The sequence below is a fragment of the Heliconius melpomene genome, chromosome 16, assembly GCF_056956725.1.
Source record: "Heliconius melpomene rosina isolate 202511_hmr_F chromosome 16, ASM5695672v1, whole genome shotgun sequence".
Taxonomy (NCBI): Eukaryota; Metazoa; Arthropoda; class Insecta; order Lepidoptera; family Nymphalidae; genus Heliconius; species Heliconius melpomene.
This window is the reverse complement of record NC_140404.1, coordinates 3,527,196-3,548,271: the sequence shown is the minus strand read 5'-3', so window position 1 is coordinate 3,548,271 and position 21,076 is coordinate 3,527,196. Positions and strand designations below refer to the sequence as shown.

At 30.4% G+C, this 21,076-nt stretch overlaps 1 protein-coding gene across 2 annotated transcripts in view; it reads left to right on the top strand.

Annotated features, from left to right (window-relative positions):
- Positions 1-21,076, top strand: part of LOC146530711 (arylalkylamine N-acetyltransferase 1-like) — a 57,057-nt gene continuing 35,981 nt past the window's right edge. For both annotated transcript variants that reach the window (XM_085199328.1, XM_085199329.1), the window contains exon 1: positions 1-140. The gene's annotated coding sequence lies outside the window, so the exon portion shown is untranslated. The remainder of the gene's footprint in view (positions 141-21,076) is intronic.

Here is a 21,076-nt window from a genome sequence, read left to right as displayed (position 1 = left end):
ATACGAACTAAATAAAGTACTAAACATCCGCGGGACCCTATCATCCTGTCCTATCATTCATACACCGAGCGGGCCTCTCACCGGGAGGAATTGCAGTGATTCTGCCTTGGAGGACCTCAGCTCCTGTCGACATAATAAAGGTATGTGAAGAAAACATTATTTCATTAAATATTCTTCATAAATACTTATTTGGAAAATGTATAGGTAATAATTATTCTTCATCACTTTTAAAGACGTTTTGATTTACTTACGTACGTTATAATAAGTAATGGAACTGCCTTGTGAAAACCAAATGGTTAGAAAATGTATTTTAAATTACATAGCATTATAAATGTAGTTATAGAAAATAAACAAACGTATTAAATAATTATTATAAGAATAATACGTTTTCCTTTATATTAAATTAAATAATGTCTATTATAGATCTAAAATGAATGCTCGACAGTAATTCTACAACTATTCTTATTGGAGGGTCGTTAAAGTATCCACTTCTTAGAAAATAGAGTAATTTATCGAATCATAAGAATTACATTTAATAATTTAGTTTCTAATAAAGATTTTTATTTCTTTATTTATTTTATTTTCCATTTTATTCGTTCACACAAAATGTCATTTTCATAACATGTCTATTAAAATCTTATAATTATTTATGTAATTTATCTAACGCCGCACACGTAATTATAATAGCAATACAAAACAAAACACTGAACAATTCTTTCTCAGTTCCACGCTGTAAGGGTAGGCAGGGAACCTATGTGTTAAGACACTCCGTTCCCCACTTTCCGCCGAATTTTCGAGGTATTGCAGGTGTTCAGCGGCAGAAATTAACGTCGCTTTTGCCTTGGTACCAAAGTGAAGAAATGAAAATGTTAAAAAATAATAATTAATCCCCCCCCATTTGTTGATCGAACCCACAACCGTCGTTACAGTCACACGCTCGTGCCCCCTGCACCACGAAGAGCAAACAAAATTAGCCGAATTTTGAAATTGCAATTAACTTGGTGTATATCTACATACATATACTTAATATATATTAATGAACTCCCACTTTCTCTACGAAGTCACTTCAATTTTAAAAGATCTATCACTCTTTTGTTATTAACTTTGTAAATATTCAATAGTTATATGTTTTGCTCTAGCATTCTAGTGTCTCAAGTTCGCAAAGACTGCATATTAATTCTTATCTAAAAGCAAGGTTCATTGCTATCCTTATCAAATGCATTTGTATGCAACTATAAACGTACTAACAATAATTAAACGACAAAGTCTATTCAGGCGTGAATTTAATATGTCTATAATTTTTTATCTTCTAATACGATCTTAAGATAGTATACCAATTCAGTGTGGGTACTTAATAAGTTTTTTTTACACCCACCAGGGTAGAAAGGAGAGAGAACCTGGGAAAACACTTCTCGCCGAATTCTAGAGAAATATCTTCGCGTTGAATGGCGCAACTCAATACCGTGCTTTGCCTCGTTACCAGAGAGAGGAAATGAAAATATTAATTTCATTTCCTCGATTGGGAATAGAACCCACTATGTGTCACGTTGCCGCTGCACCACGACCGGCCTTAATTATATGTATATAAAATTCTATAATCTATATATATAAAAGGACTTGTCCTCACTGACTGAGGTAAGACGCACGCACAGCCGTAACCTTTGTGCGTAGAAACGTTAAATTTGGACAGACGTTTACTTTCGTAATCTGGACATCCACTAAGAAGGGATTTTGAAAAATTTTAACCCTAAAGGGGTGAAATAGGGGTTCAAAGTTTATATGGAAAAAAAATTAAATCGGCACCGATTTTTATAAAATTTTAAATTTACATTTTTAAAAATATTTAATTGAACACGTGTTTCATCGTTTTCTAGAATTCTCCCCCTAAGGATGCAAATAAGGGGTTGAAAGTTTGTATGGAAAAAACTTTAAAACGCCACCGATTTTTATAAAATTGGAAATTTCGACTCTTAAAAAAAATGCATTGAACACATGTTTGGTGGTTTATTAGAATTCACCCCTAAATACGCAAGCGAAGCTGCGCGCGTCCGCTAGTTACATATAAAACATTATATATACGAGTATAAACAATGTAAAGTATCTACACTCCATTGATATATTATCTTAAGTGAATATTAATCGAGAATCTAAATATATATATACCTTATTGATATATATAAAAAAATTGTAAAAGAATATTTTGTCCCCCTTCACACTGTACTATATATAAACAAGACCCCTTCTTCACCTGAGTTGGAATCAAACCCATCATAAAAAGTATTTTCAGTCAATGGACATTCCACTGCGCCACAATGCTTTTAAGAAGCATATAATATCTATTTTTCTATAAATATGAGAAAAAAAAGAATTTAGCGACCTTACTTTTTTCATCATATTTAGCTGATCTAGTTTTAATTTATTCTTTTTTTACATCAGAGTGAGGCATATATGTAGATATGCTTGAAAAAATATATTATTAATATTATATGTATTGAATTTGCAATTATTGAAATGTCAGATACCGCCTACTTTACATACTTTTATGGAACGGAAATTTTGTCGGTATGCATTTTGACTAAAGGAACTAAAAGGATTAAAGGAAGGATTAATATATAATTTATTCCTCTTATAGACCTCTATGACTCTAAAAATCGATTAAGAAAGAGAAAATTTTAGTGAGAAACTCATAATGTGCCATGCGATTCCCTCACTAAAATTATTATCGATTTAAATGTGTCAATAAAATAAGTTAAGTGCTTGTTTCGTATAGTTCAAGTATATTCAGTTGGTCAGTTCTTAATTAATTATATCGCCTTATGTAAGAGTACAGAGAGTAGAGAAGAGAGAGTAGAGTATGATGAACATTATGAATAATATTTTCAGTGTAATTCATATATACAACTACCGTCATATACTTGAATGAATGCTATTTTTAAGTAGAAAATAAAATAATTGCTAAATAGCAGCCTCTCTTGTAAAATTATCGTTCTTAAGATAACAATACGTTTGTTACAATTATTTGAAGCGGTCGTGGTGAGGGAGCATAAGTATGCGACACTACTCGTGACAGCTGTGGGTTCGATTCTCAGATGATGGAATTAAATATTGAATATTTTCATTTCCACACTTTCCTAGTGCAAATCGTCAATGCCTCAAGATGTCGGCAGAAAGTTAATTGTTTTGTACGTTTTTTTTAATGAAATAAATATTTAATTTATTTAATCCAAATGTTAATAAGGCAATGTAACTTGTCAAATATATAGCTGTTTTATATTTAAAAAGCTTTAGGATATCATTTATCTAGTTCATTAACATAAATGCACTACTTTTAATAGTATTAGAGTCTATTTTAAATTTTGAGATAAGATCTTTGTCGACACCGACGCGGATTAAACGAAGGTTGCATACAATTTCGTTAATTATTCATATGTCAATCTAAAAATAGTTTAATTATTTATTTACTTTGTTTAGCTTCTCGCTTTACCACCCATGTAGGGAGGTAGGAAGAGAGAACCTTGTGTTAAGATACTTTGGTTTTTGTTCAGTTTCTAAACTCTGTTGACTCATATTTGGTTGAGAGAGGGGAGAGCGGAAAAATAATTATTTCCCGAATAATAGTCATTTAAATTTAAATAATTATTTCACAGACAGACACTGTCACCACTGCGCCGCTATGGCCTGTTTACTTATTTGTAAAATAGACGATTTCAAAGAGACGCAGGTTCAAATCCTGCTTAAAAAATATAATATTTTTTTGTCTTCCTTATCTAAATGAAAAAAAAAATCCTTTTGAAATACCTACACAAACTAAATGTATACTCTAATCTTACTTTACAATATGAATGCTAAAAATAATAATAAACTGTCTGTATTACTTTATATTAGAACTTTAATATGTAATTTTGTTTTATAATACATTAAATATATGAATTAATTACCAAATGCTTTAAACAAGTGAAGAAAAAACATTGTAGAAAACTTAAAATACCAACACATTGAAGAAAATATTTAATATGTTAGAATTTTAAAAATATTTGCGAATTTTGGACTAGTATTTTCGTATAAAGTTCATATGAAAGTAGGTCAGTCTTTTCCATAACGCGAATCCCAACAATATATAGCGACGTGAAAATACAAAATAAAACAAAAAAAATTGAGGCCGTCGCGTCTTGGCGCAAGTTTTTTCAGGTTCACCCTGTATTCAGGCAAGGGAACCTAGTATTAAAACAATCCGTTCCCCACGTTCTTCCAAGATTTTTCGAGACATTATGTGTTGAATAGCGGAACTCAACACCGCGCTTATGCTTTGGTACTAAAGCAATGAAATGATAATATTATCAGCTGCACGCTGTATCCCGCACACAGCAGGGTAGGGAGAGGGAACCCTCGAAGTGTTAAGACACTCCGTTTCCCAAATTCTGGAGGCATTCCGTGTTGAGTGGCAGTTGCATCGACGGTAGTGGGTTCGATCCTCACTCGAGGAAATGAAATATTTATTTACATTGATTTTATTTACATTAAAGGTAGAGTAACAAAAAAATTTAAATATTTTTGTAAGTATAAATAGAAAACCAAACATTTAAAAATGTATATACCGCAGTGAGAGGTACGCAGCTTGCATATACATATAAAATTCAGAACGTTTTAAAAATAAAAAAATATTTTATTTTAACCTGCACTTACAAAGTACGTAGAAAATTTTCCATTCTTAAAAACAACTTTCAAGGTTGGATAGAAACTTTGTAGGATACAAAAGCCATTTTACTTTAGAAATCAGGCTACAGAATATACTCGTTACTTACGTGTTTTTAGTTCGGTTGCCAGATCCAGGCTTATTTCCAGAATATTTCTAGGTTGACAAACTAAATCAGAATTTTGGTGACCGATCCGAGAATAAAAATTTAAATACTGGTTATTAAAGATTTTTTTTATTGTGAAAATCCATGAATGAATGTAATTCCATTTATTAAATTATTCTAATTTCCGGGACAAACCCAGGGTTTCCCAGCCTGGCAACCCTAGTTTCAGGCCATCCTGGCAAGTTACAGTGAGTGTAAAACGCGATGGTGGTTACAGATTCAAGACTCCATTAGGGAAATTAAGCTCTACAAATAATCTCAATGTCTTATTCGGAGTGTTATAACACTGTCTACATTCTATAACATGAAACTACGTACTTATTATTATAATTAAAATATATATTTTAAGACTAACGCGGAAATAATATAATAATGAATAAATAATAAACCACTTCGAAAGCGCTTAAGAACAATAAAGTTTTTATCACACAATTAGTTAAATATACGTAATCAAAGTTTTATTATAACGTTATATAACAAACGGGTTTCGCCAGCTTTTAGGAAATATCTGTGCTTTTAACATTTTTTCGATATTACCTTAACGTAAATAAATTCGAGTTGACAAAATTGTAATAAAAAATCGATTTTTGTTTTTTGTTTGCGGTTTTTGTAGATACGAGTATTAAGCTTTAAGCATTTTTTTAAATTTAATTTTATGTTATTTACTGTTATTTCGTTATTAAAAAACTGTTTAATATAGTTTGCTAATAAAAGTAATAACATAATAAACTAATGTAATGAACTTCGGCATATGAAACCTTCTTGTATCTGGTTTTTTATGAAATTCAATTTTTATGAATGATACATGGCAGTAGAATAGATGCAAGACTAATAATTTCATTAATAGATTTATAGATTAATAATTTAATTTCTTTGCTCTAATTTCGAGGGACGATTAATTTTTGCAAAACCTCCAGAATTTGGCGGAAAATTGATAACGGAGTGCCTTAACACTAGGTTCCCTCTGCTGCTATAAAAAACCGTGGCCGCCATCATTTCAATTAATTTTTCCCATTCCTGATGACTGTGAGCAAATGAAATACGCGTGCTTTTGCTATTTGTATAATACCTTGAAGTTAGAAAAGCTCTTTAAAGTATGCACAGATTTTACCAATATTAAAAATCTTTAGCTCATCAACTATTTTCTTTTATGTACTAACATTAAACTTTATTAAATATTCATATATAAAATGTTTATTATAGACAAATATATAATATAAAATAAAATTTATCGATTGCATCTAACCATGACCTATGAAAGTCAAGTATAAATAAAAAGTTCCGAATATATCAATGTCAATAGTCTAGCCTTAGGCCTTCATTGACTTAGTGTTCAATTATTAATTGTGTCTGGCAACTGTCAAATCCAGATAATAATACGCCTAGAGTATTCTAAGATCTTTTTATATTTTAGTCCTTTAAAAGCTTCAACTTTCCTTCTTTCTTTCTTATCATGGCGCAGGGTACGCGTTTTTAGACATATTCTCAAGCGTACGACTAAAAACGCGACGTTAGTGGGTTCATTTTCTACTAGAGGGTCTGAAATATTTAATATTTTCATTTTCCTCGCTTGACTAAAGTGGCAAAAGAACGGCGTTGATTTCCGCAATACAAAACCTCAAGACTTCGGTGAAAAGTGGGAATCGGAGTGTTTTAACGCTAATATCCCTCTGTCTTACCTGTTATATGCAGTACTAGCGACCCTCTTGCGGGTTCGTCCGCTTTAACTACTGGATTATTCATATAATGTATGTTTGCAAAGCACTTAAGATAATGTGAAAAATAATTAAACCCTAATGCAACCCACATTTTCGTAGTTTCAATAAGGACTTTCCAATTGTTTTACACAGTAAGGATTTTTAGTAGATACCGTAATTTTAAATCTGTGCTACTAATCTTTTCAAGTACTTATTAAAATATATTTAAATGACTATTTTTAAACGGAAGAAATTATAAACATAAGCCTACCTACTAATAACTACTACAAAAAATATGAAACCGCGCTGAAATAATATATTCAACTCCAATTATCTAATACGTGCAAACGCATCTAAATCTTCGTTGCTATAAAGGCAGGCGGGTTTTTTTTCGAGCTTGTGGTTAATGCTGAAGGGGGTATTCTGTCATTGATGAAAAGCAAGCACTACGTGGCTGCCTGTGAGGAAAATTAAATAGAATGCATCGGCCGGGACCCGACAGGCGCGCAGGGACGCGAGTGGCGGGCCGTTTCGCAGCAAGGATTTTTTGATATTGTAACAACTTCTAAAGTACTTATTAAATTGAAAAACAGTAAAAGACAGTTTTGATCTACATTAAATGGCCAACGTAACTAATATACTTATTTATATGCTGAGAGTAAGGGATAAGTGAAACTTGAGTAACATACAGCTGATGTGTCAACGGTGGGATGTAATTAAATACGTTTTTCTCTAAAACTATTCGCAATTTCGAAATAGTATAAAAAGCAAATTTTAACTTCGTTTAACGTAAAAATTTAATAAAGTATTTTAAAGGAGAAGGATTAATACCATTATGGAAAAATATCCCTCACAATAAAAAATATATTGAAATTACTATTTTTAGACAGAAATATGATCACTACACGTTATTCTTAAAAGATACGAATATGCTCTCGCAGACTCATTTGTAGATCCTATTAAGAGGAACAATACTCCAGTACATTTTTTTCATGTAGTACTTACCATTAAAGCAGCGCATGCGCGGAAGTGTCTCAACGGGTAAGACTTTATTCATATTTATCGTATTTATGTTAATTTACATAAGAATGTACAAATAATAAACCATATATAAACCTTCTACGAAAAATACTCGACCTAATGGTGAAAACCGCAACAAAATCCGTTGGGTGGTTTAGAAGAAGAAGAGTTAGAAACAACAGACAGACACGAAAAGCGACTTTGTTTTATAAGATATAGGATAGGATAGGATAGGATAGGATACAGTGTGAAGCTCAATAAAGAATGTTTGAGAAGTTCAACGAAAGTTTATCGTTATCTAGAGAGAACAAAGGCGTACGTGGACTTATTTAATTTTTTTATTGCTTTAATAAACTTTTCATTTATTATCGTCTATGTTAATGAGGAAGGTCAGTGACGTATTGCTAGTTCAATAAAATAAAAAAAACTAGCTTTGTTAAGGATCTTTTCAATTCTCCGTCAGGAACAATAAAATAATATGCACAAAGCTTATATCTCAGATATTAACATATTTAATTTTTTATAGTCTCATTTCATATAGTTATATTTATAAATATAATATAAAAAATAAACTAGTTTCGTTTTTATTTTATTTTCTGCTTTGAATATCAAAGACAGAAACATGTACATTATTATTATGTATTCTATAATTATAGAAAAGCTAATTATTTTTACTTTTATCGACTGTTTTATTTAAAAAAAAGGTTTGCAAATATCAAGGATATTTACTTACACACTAGTCTAGTTGTTTTGCAAAACAATCAACTACTAATACGCATAAATCCATACTAATATTTTAATTTCTTATATATATTTTTTAATTAAATTAAAAACATTAAAATTAAATTAATTCAAAATTAATATGAATATGGATTGAAAACATAATTATTAGTTACTCAGCTGTCACTGCCAAGCTTAAAAAGTGCTTTAACAATCACCAATTAAACATTTTTTAACTTCAAACGAGTTATTGTACTGACATGATCTCGGTTCGTTTCCTTCTGCACTTGACCTTGATATTGAAAATAAAAACTTATATTATAATAAATAATAAATAAACAAAAAATTAAATAAAACCACTTTCTGTATGTAAAGCTGAATAATTGTTATAATGTAAAATCGTGATAAAATTTATTAAGGTCAATCAAAGTATTTATTTATCAATATTAATTTATCAATTTTATTTGATTTTTGAATGTTTAAAATATTTTTTTAATCGGATTTAATCTAAAACTATTTATGTTTTAAGTAAGCATATATGTTTTTAAATTGACATAATAAAATAAAAATTTTGACGCAGTTTTGTGTATTTTTTGTAACTAAGTTCGAATCTTGTTCGATTTCTGGCGTAGGAGCACAAGGTTGTGGCTGTAAACGTTACTGGTTGTGGATTCGATCCTAACTCGAGGAAATGAACTTTTTATTTAAATTTCTTTACTCCGGTGTCGAGGAAAAGTTTCGCCACTCAACACACAATGCTTCCAAAATTTGGCGAAAAAAGGAGGAACGTAGTGTCATAACACTAAGTTCCCTCTGCCTACCCTGTCCTGTGTGGAATACGGCGTGACGCTGATCTTTATATCGTTACTCAATTATAAGTAAAATAATATATTAATTTCGTTTTAAAGGCAAACAGGTATACAAAATAATGTTTATGACGTGTTCTTGTAATAAATATAAGCCTAAAAAAAAGTCATATAAAAATTTGTTTAATGATATAGAGCAAAAATGTATATTAAAAGAATATATTTAATTCATGATTTTAATAAATAAAAAGAAATGTAATAATAAATTATTATTAGTTATATTACGGGTATCGTGATTTCGGTGGATTGCGTCCGAAGCGCTGGTTTTACGTTAAGGTTAGTCTCTGAAAGTGGAAAACGTAGTGTTTTAACACTACGGAAAACAGGCTGTATTATCCATTACATTGCAGTGTCAGTATACACTGTTTTCTTTGTTCTTGACGGAACTGAACTGAACACAGACACATAACAAATAAAAGCACAACTAACACTTTTACGCCTACATGGTTAAAATATTTTTTTTTATAAAAACTTTTCCAAATATATTATTTAATACGTTGTTAAATTTTTAAACTATATTTGTAAATAAAATAATATACAGATTTTCATACGTATTAACATTACATAAAAAAGAGTATTTACTATATGACCAATAACTGAACAAGTCATTTTTAATTGTCAACATTAGTATTTTATTTTAGCGCCAGGAAATCATTTTGTGTAGGCGGAATGCTATATTAAAATAACTCATAAGAAATAAAAAAACCACTAGCTCTACAATATAGTATGCAAAGTGAATTGACAATAAACAACAAATTTGCCGTTACTCTCCCTGTTCAAGGATACATGTGTGTGGGTATCTTTTTTTTTAATCTAAAAATATAAGCACCGTTTCCACTAATTCGTAAGTCCTAAGATTGAGTTCCGTCACTCAACACGAAATGCTTCTAGAATCCGGCATAAAACGAGGAACGGAGTGTCTTAACACTAGGTTCCCTCTGCCTGATCTACTGTGTGCGGGATACAGCGTGAAATTGTTTTTTGTCTTTCCTGAGAATTTGCTTAATAGGCTGTCAAGCTTCCACTCTAAATCGACGACATAATATTCTTCGAATGGAGATCGAACTCGCAACCATCATCCTTACACTCCGCTTCCCGATTCGAGACATTTCACATTGCGTGTTGAATAGCAGAACTGAACGCCGGGCTTTGTCTAGTAACCAGAGCGAGGAAATAAAAATCATTTACTTCCTCCAGTGGGATCGAACCCGCAACCCCCACGGTATATTACAATACTATTTTTTATATAACAATTCATACTTATTATAAATAGTATATAATAGTGTTTCGCTTTATTAAGCTGGCACAGCATCTAGAACAATCAAAACATGTTTTTATCATATCGATCTAGAATTAATTATATATAAATGGATATACTCTATTATTACGCAAGTATTTAAAAATAATGTATAGTTTAACTGTTGCTAAGTGACCAATCACTATTTTCTGTATATCAGTTTATAGAGCTGAGAATATAAGATATATAAATAAAAAAAAATATGGAAACATCGAATTTACGTTGAAAAAGATTAGGGAAAATGCCTTAATTAAATTATTAACTGTAAAGGCTAATAATTGGTTGTAAAAATCGTATATCAAATAAATATTTTAAAATTTCTTCAGTGACCCGAAATGAAGGTCTTTAGAGATATTAAATGGTTTTACGATTTTGCGATACAATAATAATAAAAATCTAAAAGCTATCTAAAAGCTTCCTAGTTACTTAACTTAACAAAATTATGATTTTTAAGAGGTTTTTTTTATTAAAGTGTAATTTAAGCCTCATAAGATAAAAAATGTTGAACTTTATATTGGGATTTAGGGTAAGGTTCAGCAATTATCGATTACAAAATATGAGCTTTTAAGACTATTGGAAAGCCAAGGATGGAATCCCGCAGAAGCCATCTTACTTAGGCTCAGAGTACATTTTCAGGGTACCCAACCGGTGTCGCTGTGAACGCCAATAGGGTTAACAGGACAACAGAACTCCAAGACAAAAAATGAATGCTTAACTTAAAGGCGAATGTCTTATGTACTGAACAAAGATTAGAAACCATTTAATATAATTTTTGTATTGTTCATAAGATAAGAGATCTTTATCGATATAAATTGTAGTGCTATAAAATAATAACTGAATGATAATATTATGAGTAATACAGTAATTATAACTAATAACATTGTCACATTATTATATAATAAAAACATAAATAGCTGTTATAATTTCTTGTTTAAGATGAGACTATTGATTTTTAGGATCACGTACCTCAAAAGGTACAAAAGGAACCCTTATAGGATCAATTAGTCGTCTCTTTGTTCGTATATGTGTATGGCGCAGGGGCTTAAGCGCATTCACCTGCAAGACGATTGTAGGTTCGATTCCCACTAGATGGAATGAATTATTATTTATGAATATTACCATTTCTTCGCCACACAACTGACAATGCCTCAAAAGTTTGGCAGAAAGTTGGGAATAGAGAGTTTTAACACTACGTTCCCTCTGCCTACCCTGCTATATATAGGATACAGCAAAAAAAAACTATTATTATAATCAATAGAATTACTAATTATGCTAAATATATTATTATTTATATAATGTAAATTCCTAACAAACGGACCTCCTTACCGGCTGAATAAATCTGAACACGTCACTAGGCATTTTATTTATGTATCGATCTCCGGATTCGTATCCGCTTTATCTAAGCGGCAAACAATTATTGGAAAAGCCGACCATCTATAAAAAACTCTTTTCCTCTTTTATATCTTGTAGTGTAAATATGATATAAATCGTATAAAAAAATAAATAAAAAAAGATAAAAGTAAATGACGCAATAAAGGAGAGATCTATATTGAAAATCTAAATTAAAGAGCCGGTGGCAGTTGTGCTCATTCGACGATCCAAAAGTGCTTGTAAAAGTATTTTTTTATAAAGAATATTTTGAATTTAAATCATCTTACTAATTTTTATATATTTTTATAGTTCCCAAAACATTTATCGTTCATTTCGATAACATGTTATGTTTACCTAAATAACTACCTACCTATACAAAATATCCATTCACAAAAGAACTAAAAAAAAAACTTTTCTTTTCTTAATGTAAACACAGAAAACAAAGATAAAAAAATAATAAACATTTTAGTTATTTATATGAATACTAGTGGACCCGTACGCGGCTACGCCCGCTTGAACTATACTAATATTTATTAAATATATTTATGAAATTATTTTCAATTTTCAATAGATAGATGCGTAAAGCAAGCTCATTTTGGGTGACGTTTTCTAACAACAAACTGCAAATCGTTGCTTAACAACGGTCGGTTGTTATTAAAATGGCCGAATAAATTACATACCAAAATAATAAGTATTTTAATATATTGGTATATATCAAAAATTGTTCATCCCGACGCCCTCAAGTATCTCTATATGAGTATTTTATCACAATTGAATTAGCGGTTTGGCCCTGATTGCGTAAAAGACAGACAGACCGACAGAGTTACCTTCGAATTTATAATATAGGTATGGATGGATAATTAGTTATTTCTATTAGATATATATAGAACTGTCTAGGAGGAACTAGACAGGCGTTGCACGTGTAACGGCCAGTGATACGGAAGTATACCGAAACAAAAGCACGAATAAACGAGTCTTAAATCACAATAAAAAATTGCAAGTTATTCGTAGAGCTCACATGATTAATATGAAATAGGAATTATTTATATTATATAAATATTTAGTTTAAATTATTATAAAATAATGTTATAATAATATAACTAAGTATATAATAACGTGTGGCGTTTGACTGAACCCGATAGATGTGGGTTCAATTCTCATTTACTCTTTAGAGAATATTTATATTACTTACTTATAATAAAAATATAATTTGGTTTTACACAAAAGACCATGCAAAGTGGAGTAGATTGAGTAGGAAGGCAGACCCTGGCAATAGCCGGGATTAATGCCAGGAGGAAGAAGATAAATATAATTTGGTTTTGTCTAGTTTAAAATAAAATTAAATTTACATTACGCTTATGACGATGCCACGACTGCCTCAAATTTGAGTAATTTTAATTACCACTAAATAATTTAAGGGCTCCTATTATAAAGCTTGTTGTCTAGACATCTCATGGTATGGTCTCTCTCTCTCTCATGGTCTCTATATGGCCAAGACTAAAAATAATACAAGAATATCAATTGCGCGCATAATCCAGCTTATAATATGCAAAGGGCGCTTAGCGTTAAGGCTCGCGGCTTCTGGTGGTGCGTGCTTAGTGGTGGAACTCAAGGCCGCGTTTTACCTCGACACAAAAACAAAGAAAATGAAAATATTCCTCGAATGGGAATCGAACCCTCAACCCATCGCGTATTGTCATTTTCTCATGTCATACATTCAGATAAACACATCTAGTGTCATTATTTAACTTCCTTTGTCTAAAGGCCAATAATACCTTGTAGATAACAATAGCAACACCTTCCGGCTTACGAATAGGAACAATATATTGCAATAATCATTTAAATCATTTATAGGAAATGTTTAGGTCACTCACCTCCTATTGCTTGACTTACACGGTTAAGGCTTTATTAATAGTATTTAAAATATTTAAATTAGTAATTTTAGTAATAGATATAGATTAGTTAAAATTTAGCTTAGAAATTTTAGTTTTACGCTATATGCCGCATACAGCAGGGTAGGCAGAGGAAATATTTACACATGTAAAGACTAATGCCTCCCATTTTCCTCCTAATTCAGGAGGCTTTGCTATGCCTCAAATCAAAATATCAAATATTTCTTTTCCTCGAGCGGGAGTCGAACCCGCAATCTGTCACGTTCAAATGACTACCCTCTATTAAACCAAATTTTTATAAACTAACTTATTTGTTTTTATGTTTTCTTTAACAAGACAACAAGGTGTTTTTAGCATAATTTTAATTACCAAAATAGAGCTTCTCCATTAATAGAACAAATTATTTTTTTTCATGATCATACATTAGTTATTCTAATTATAATTATAATTTTAGTAGAGTAATTATAATTTTAGTAAAAAATAAATTTATTATTAAATATTAATAATAAATTTATTTTTTAATAATTATATTAATCGATTTTTACTAGACGGTCGAAAACTTTGAAAACAAATAATTCTAATACAATAATGACATAGACGGTCTCTTTGACGACGTCAGTCTAAATAACAAGAGAAAATTCATCTAAATCATCCTCATATCTAAATAAATAAAATTACCGTTCAACTAACCTACATAAAAAGATATATGCCCTTTTTAATAAATTCCTGACAACTTCATGCATAAAATGCTAGTTTTTTTCTAAGACATGAGCAATTTAAACAGGCATTGTGATAAGGTCACCGTCTTCATATAAAGTGGAAGTACCGTTATATAGATGAACTTGTACTTCCCTACGAGAAATAGAATTATGTATTAAACTTACGACCTTTGTAGAGTTATTGTCACATACTTAACGTTATATATATATGCAATAAATATACGTGCTGAATTGAAAATGTTATCATATTTTCAAAATATTCTTCATTATCACTCCCCAAGTTCAAATGATTGATTTTCTGAGACCTAAGATCATCGCCAATATGTAAGATTCGTATAAAGAGAAGAAAACTGAAAGTAATTTAAGAAAAAAAAAGTGAATTATAGTCACTTTTTCAATTAATGCATGTATACGTCTCATTAACACACTTCCATTCCATATTTTCCTCGGAATCCTGGAGGCATTACGTGTTTGCCTCGATTCCAGAGAGAAGAAATGAAAATCGAACCCACCACAGTCACACGCTTGTGCCCCTGCGTTACGAGAGGCCTTTAATTCTGTTCTAATGAGAACAGAGTTTCTTAACAATTGATTCCCAGGTTCCCTTTGCCTACCCTACGATACAATGTAAAGCTAAAAAAATATAAATATACGTAGTTTATAAAAACAATTAGCTAATGATAGCGATCTAATGTCGACTAACGGTACTCCGGCTGGCCATGCAATTAATGCCCATATTCTACCTTAAAAGGAAAATTGTCAATGCTCAAAATGATAATACTTTTTTATTAGACATAATTATTATTGATTTAATTACATTGAATAAGTTTGTATTAAATTAACTCTGTTTTTATGGCTTTTTTCATCAGATATAAGGGCAGTGGTGACGCAGTGCCGCAAGTGCGTCACTGTAAAGGCGACCTGTGGGTTCGATTCCTACTCGAGGATATGAATTTATTTAAATTTATATTTTCATATTTTCGCTCTGGTGTCAAGCTTTCCGCAAGGTTTCCACGGCATTAGGTTCCGCCACGCAACACCCAATGTCTCTAGAATTCTCCAGAAATGGGGAACGGAGTATCTTACCATTAACTTTCTTCTGCCCGTTGCTATATGTAGGATAAAGCTATAATTTAATTTGTATTCATTAGATATAAATAATATTGCAAGGTATAGTACGCTGCATGCTTATTTACAGGCTATTATCACTGTGCCTTGTATGGAATGATATATTATATGTTTAATGGATCGATAAGACTTGTTTTCGTAGTTAATGAAATAAAAACTGGATGAAAGATTATTATTATTTTTTACATTTTTAAAGAATTATTCCACACTTAAGAGAGAAAAATACTTTTTAAAAAACATTCACACAAATCTAGGAAACCTTTGAGTCTTTGGATACAGATTTCTGTATCCTGCTAATACTGCTCACTTTTCCATCACAAATCTTTTCTGTCATCCTTTTGTTCGACCTGCCCAAACCAGTTGAACATTTTCTTCTTCATTCTCGCTAGTACCTGCTATTCTGTGTATATCTTCATTGCGGATTCGATCAACTACGCTGACTGCATTGAGATTGCATTTTATACACATACAGAAAAACTACAACAAAATGAATAAAGTAAGACAACAACCAATATAGAAGCTAAACAGAAATATGATTTATACCGATTATTTGATGATGATTTAAGCAGAAATAATAAAGTTCCTTTACATCAGACCTAACCTAGCCTTGAAAATTTTAAAATGTTATTATAGACTCATAAATTACTCCGATATTTTGGAAATGTCTGGCTGTAAGCTATAGTTCATATCACACCCACCTACGAAATCACCTTACGGAAGAAAGGCGAAATGTGGCATTGGGTCTCACCCAGTATGAAATTAATTTATTATTACATTCTATCTCCTTATACAATACCTTACATAAAAGTACTAAGCTCTTTTAATTTCAATAAAATAAAATCCATAACTTTTTTGTATAACATATACCTTTTAATACTCTATTTTTAAATTATACTCAAGCTACAATATATCCCGATGACAATAAAATCAAATAAAATCTACCCTATAATCCGCACATGACAGGGTACAGGGAACTAGGGAACCTCGTGTTACGACACTCTGTTCCCATTAAGTTCTGCCAATTATAATAAGAAATGCAACAACTTGAACTACTAACTGAAGATACAAGTTCTAGACTAGAATAGAGATAGACTAAATTAGAGACTTCACTCCCTAAAGAGGAAAATTCAATAATAACATTCCAGTACACTTCTTGGAAAGTCAATCAAACGTAGAGTAAATTTTTTTTTCCAATTTAGAAGATACTAGTAGAGCAATGTAAAAAATATATTTCGTTCGAGCTATGAACAAAAAATAAGGCAATGATGAAGCAGCTTTCGATCGTTTAGCTAAAACTAACGTTTGCAATACCACAAATCTTTTTTTTTGTTAAAGAAAAGAATTTAGTAGTAATAGTTTGTTATTTTATTCACGCTGTATCCTGAACATAGCAGAGTAAACAGAGAAAGCCTAGTGTTGAGTCACTCCATTCCTCACTCTCCATCGAATTCTGGAGGCATTTCGTGTTAAGTGCGGAACTGAACGCCGCGTCATTGTATATCGTATTATAAATAAAGTATTATTAAATAAATACATTTGTCTACACCATGATCTAAGAATTATATAAACAAAACTTCCATATATTATACCATAATTCAATTAGTAAAACAAAATAATGAAATATACTGTTACTTTGAAAATTAGTAGTGTAAACAGTCTCGTAGTATAGCGCAAAAACCTTTCAGCGTATATTTGCTCCGTAACTCTACACTATAAGAGGGGGGTGCGGGAGACCACCCTGGGGGTGGTTCGTGGATGAGGGAGGTTCACGCTCTGAATAGTACACGATGAAAGCCATTTTAATAAAGAAACTACTCGTGTGCAAATATACTGCAGGTATATTAAAGTGCTAGTACAACGATTTAATTAAATATTATTTCTTTTTATAATTAAAAAATAGAATCAAATAACATTAAATAGCTAGTTTTTTTCCATTTTTTTATTATATGCACTGCAATGAGCTGTATTGCCTATACATATACAAATAAATAAAATGGAAGTGTCAGTCTGTAAAGTAAATCCCAAAAAGATTTAATTAATGATTTGTTAAGTAATAAGTATATATTAGATAGCTATAAATTATAAATTTTTCATAAGTATGTAATAATATTAAATAAATATTCGTTAAGTATAAGCAGGCAAAGCCGTGCGGGTAGCTTCTAGTATATAATATAATATTATTCAAATTAAAATATAACATAATATTAGACAAATAAAAACAGCTGACTAAACTATAGTCAGCTGCCCTAAAATAATGTAAATTTATAAGAGTATCAATTCTTACTAGATATAGATTTCAAGGTGACTTAATGATACAATTAAGGACAATGAACTTTTTATTCTAAGTGTTTGTCTATAACGATATTTTTTGTTATCAACTACTTCATTCTTCCTACCGCCCTTCCCGCTATCTCTGCATCAACTTTATCAATAACTAATTTAGAGGAAATACCTATTACGTAATCAAAATATCCAGCTGCAAGCGGTAGATTGTTAGAATTCTTGTTTCGTAGAATATCACGAAATGCAGCTTTTATGCGCAACGTACATAAATAGAGAAAATATATTATAAAGCGGTCAAGTGCGAGTCGTTCTCGCTCACTGTGGGTTCCGTATCAATTTCAGCATTGTTAAGCACAACATTAAAATCTTAAATTTGCAGGCATCAGCACTCATTTTGTATGAAATGAACCATAAACCATTTTGTAAGGATATTTTTCTGTGAAACACCATTTTTTTTAACTTTTCCGAATGTTTTCTTTACTTGTATTGCAAGTTCTCACATTGTGCCAAATTTCATAACTGAAGGTCCACGGAAAGTGCTCTATAGGTTTTTATTTGGTTGTTGACTTAGAAGTTTGATTTTTTCTGAGCTTCAAGAGAACATAGACATAGACTTAAATATTTGATGTTAATTACAGCTTTACACGTCTACTCGATCTCGAAATAAATTTTCTTAACAGACCGACAGACAGACGGACCCTGTACGATACGGAACCCTAAAAAACATTTACAATTACCTTTAATAAATAACCACAATACTATTTTGGATTTATCATAAAATTATTAAACACCTTATGCTCTCATCTGTTAGTAGTTTTGGATTTTATGTTTTTAAATAGAAAATAAATATTAAACTAATTAATAATAATTAAGGGTCTGCTTACTCTGCTATGAAAGATTTGTGCCTCAACTGTATTGTATACTCTATAATACACCTTGTAAAGTCAGAGGCTGATGCATATACTTACAATATTATAACTACAAAAAATACCAAAGATTAACATTTATCAAAAGAAATTACAGTTTAACACTTATACTGACAATTTATCACATTAACAAGGTGAAACTGATTAATTAAAATAATAAAAAATACGGCAAAGTCAAAATTAAGGTTATTGAAAGCCAAAATGTGTAATGAAAGTTTTTTTTCTTCGTTTTATTCATACAAATAAGTCAGTAATTGTTTTTCCGGTAATAAGGTATTGTTTAAAAGGTCTTTGTTCTTTTGACACGGTGTTTTTTAGGAACCTTTTTTAATTAAAAAAAAAAAATAAGAAATAGCTTAGAATATAGAATTTTATAATACGTACGATTTCCATTTGAATACGTAATAAGTAATAATTTATCTGACCATGCCCTTGCCCGCGAGTCGTAAAGATTTAGACGTAAACGATAATATTGAAAGGAAAATAAATAAACGTTATATAACAAAACAAAGATTTGTTATTAATTGTCGCTTTGCTGTAATAATGTTTTTGTAGCGACTGTCGATACGGTGATAATTGCAAGGTCGTGTCTCTCAAAAGATCGCAGATTCAATTACCGAATGTGACAATTAAAGCGAGAAATTAAATTCTTTCAGTACTACTAATATATTTATATGTACATATACGAGTATAATAAAACACATTATAAGTTAGTTGTATAGGGCAAGAAAGAGTTCCAATATTATGTATTAAATAAATGCACAATTAATCAAATATTTAAATCGATTTACTTTGTAAGAATTTGTTTTCCTTTTATAGGTGCATAAAAATATATAGCAAACATTGTTTTGCTAATACTTAGACTTATTAACTTATATCGTTAAATAACATATAACTTAAAATGACATATTATTCGTTATAAATATATTTTTGGAGCCATCGTGACCCATTGGATCAGCGTCGGAGTATTAACGCCATAATTGATGGTTCGATCCCAACTCGACTGATTTTTTTTTAATAGGCCGGTAATGCACCTGGAGCTCCTTTGTTGTCATGGTCACCAACCAGAATATGGAGAAGCTAGAAAAAATATGTTTTTAGTATTAATAGGATATAATTGAAATTAGATTTACAAAGGCACCATTTAAAAGAAATAAGCAAGATGTTGTAATAATTATACGTGTTAGCGTTCTTTAACAGTGCACTCATTATCTAAATTAACGTTGAAGTCAGAAATCACATAGCCTTCATATAGAAACCAAACAACCTACACTATAAACTTCTAAGAAGTAAGAAAAATACAAATATGATACTAATTTGCCTGTAGTTATACGTGCAACAAAAGAAATATAGATTTTTTTCGTGTCCCCATAATATAAGAGCTATGGGTAGAGCACTATTACCGTATGCTAATTATACAGGCGACTGGACACTTTCAATTTTTACATATTATTTTCTCAACTTGGATTTGAACCTACAACGACCATCGTTTTTATACAATGAAATGTTCAAAAATGTTCCAGATAATTCTAGAAAAATTTAACCAAATCAATTTAATAGTATTAGCAAATAACTAAAAATAATAATATTATGCTTTGCAAATCGATTAGTCGAGCTACATCAATCTTTATAACAATGATGATGCATTTGTTAGCAGTTCCTGAAAGTCATAACTCAGTTAGTTTTGTTTTAAAGAATGTATACAATATATATACTTACATATATATATTGTACACGTATCACGATTTCTTATAATTTACAACGTATATTAGAAAATAAATAATTTAAAAAATTTCTAATATGGTGAACTTCCCCCATGCGCTTTCAGTTCTCTCTACTCGATTTTTTTTTATTTATTTTTTGTATATATTTAATAATATAAAGATATTTCTTTCATTATTTGACATACTTTTTTATTAAAATGAGATATTTCGTAAGCTGCCCAATAATTATTATACCGTATAGAATTAATACAGCAATATATAAATATAGAAACTAGTGAAACTAGTGAAAAGATTACGAATTACAAATGTCCCTTTTCTGATAAATAAAAAAAAATGTTTTCATTTCTTTAAAGTCCTCGTTTTTTAATTGATTACAATTAACTATTAAGATTTCTTACATGATTCCAGAATAAACAAAAAAACAAATTTACAATAATATAAATACCTGAATATGCAACACTAAAATCCATATTTAATTTAATGTCAACTGATAAGATAACACAGAACACTTTACTATCAACATCAACAAAGGTTATACTGAAGTCTTACAAAAATTCAAGTTAATAGAAAAATT